The 2,191-nt window shown below is 38.6% G+C and overlaps 1 pseudogene; it reads left to right on the top strand.

Annotated features, from left to right (window-relative positions):
• Positions 1-281: 281 nt before the first annotated feature.
• Positions 282-603, top strand: LOC133094849 (large ribosomal subunit protein eL43-like; annotated as a pseudogene).
• Positions 604-2,191: the final 1,588 nt, after the last annotated feature.

Here is a 2,191-nt window from a genome sequence, read left to right on the forward strand (position 1 = left end):
GCATTTTTTAAAAACTTTACTCCACTAACCAAGGAATGTGTAGACTATCTAGGATTTGAACAAACATGCTTTCCCAACCATCTTCGTTTTTCTGTGTAGTCAAATAAGGGAAAAAATAAACCAAATGTGCTTACTATGGGACTTCAACTTGCATGACATTCTCTTACTGTTTTGAGAAAAGTGGGAGGAGTAAAGGCAAGCAGAAACACCAAATAATTATTATTTTTAAAATTATTGTTTAATGCTAGAGCTCTCTGGGCTGGGACCTAGGTTGCAGCGACATGGCTAAACGCACCAAGAATGTCAGAATTGTGGGTAAATACGGGACCCATTATGGGGCCTCCCTCAGGAAAATGGTGAAGAAAATTAAAATCAGCCAGCACGCCAAGTACACTTGCTCCTTCTGGGGCAAAACCAAGATGAACAGATGAGCTGTGGGCAGCTGGCACTGTGGTTCCTGCATGAAAACGGTAGCTGGTGGTGCTTGGACCTACAACACCACTTCTGCCGCCACAGTAAAGTCTGCCATCAGAAGACTGAAGGAATTGAAGGACCAGTAGCAGCACCACCATTTGAAACGTTGCTAGCCTATAATAAATAGGTTAATTTTTGTAACAAAAAAAAAATTACTGTTTAAGGCTAGAACCTTTCAAGTGATTTATAATCTTCAAGTGACTTATATAACCTCATTGGTAAAACAAAACTTAAAATATAATTAGGATAACCCAATTAAAAAATAGAGAAATAATCTGAAAAACATTTCTCCAAATATACAACTAGCTAATAAACACATGAAAAGATGCTCAACATCACTAATCAATAGGGAAATGCAAATCAAAACCACAGTGAGATACAACTTCATGCACAGTAGGATGGCTAAAATCAGAAGACAGAGAATATAACAAGTGTTGAAGAGAAGGTAGAGAAATCGGAACCCTCATACATTGCTGGTGGGAATGTAAAATGGCCCAGGCAAGCAATTACTCAAAAATCCTTACCTTAAAAGAGTTACCACAGGACTCAGTAATTCCATTTCTAGGCAGGTACATGTAGTCTACACAAAAACTTGTATACAGATTTCACACCGGCACTGTTCATAATGGCCAAAAAGTGGAATCAATCAAGGACCATCAACTAAAAAATGAATAAACAAAATGTGGCACATCCATACAATGGAATTTTTTTTTTTTAATTTTATTTATTTATTTATTTTTGGATGCGTTGGGTCTTCAGTGCTGCTTGCAGGCTTTCTCTAGTTTCGGCGAGCAGGGGATGCTCTTCATTGCGATGCGCAGGCTTCTCACTGCGGTGGCTTCTCTTGTTGTAGAGCACGGGCTCTAGGCACGCAGGCTTCAGTAACTGTGGCACACGGGCTCAGTAGTTGTGGCTCGCAGGCTCCAGAGAGCAGGCTCAGTAGTTGTAGCACACGGGCTTAGCTGCTCCACGGCATGTGGGATCTTCCCGGACCAGGGATCAAACCCGTGTCCCCTGCATTGGCAGGCGGATTCTTAACCACTGCGCCACCAGGGAAGTCCCTACAATGGAATGCTATTTGGCAATAAGAAAAAGAATGAATACAGGCTGCATAATGGATAAACTTTGAAAACATGCTATGTGAAAGTAACCAGTCACAAAAAACCACATATTATATAAGTTCATTTATATGAAATGTCCAGAAGAGGCAAATCCATAGAGATAGAAAGTAGGTTAGTGGTTACCTAGGATAAGGGCGGGGTGGGGGGCAAAAACAGGGAATGACTGATAACTGGGTACAGAGTTTCTTTTGGGGGTGATGAAAATATTCTGGAATTAGAGTGCAGTGATGATTGTACAACTCTGTGAACACACTAAAAACTGAAATGTACACTTTAAATGGGTGAATTTTAAAATATGTGAAATACATCTCCATAAAACTAACAAAACAAGATGTTACCAACAGGGAAAATGGGTACATGATATACTCTATGTATTATCTTTGCTTAACTTTTCCATAAATCTAAAACTTCTAAAATAAAAGACATAGATATACAAATTAGTAAACAAAATCACGTAACATATAGCTAAACTATGAGGTAGGCTAAAGCACAACCACAGCACTTATATATTTATTTTTTTAAATAAATTTATTTTTTATTTTATTTATTTAATTATTTGGCTGTGTTGGGTCATCGATGCCATGCACAGGCTTTCT

This window comes from Eubalaena glacialis, chromosome 7 (genome assembly GCF_028564815.1).
Source record: "Eubalaena glacialis isolate mEubGla1 chromosome 7, mEubGla1.1.hap2.+ XY, whole genome shotgun sequence".
NCBI classification, from domain to species: domain Eukaryota; kingdom Metazoa; phylum Chordata; class Mammalia; order Artiodactyla; family Balaenidae; genus Eubalaena; species Eubalaena glacialis.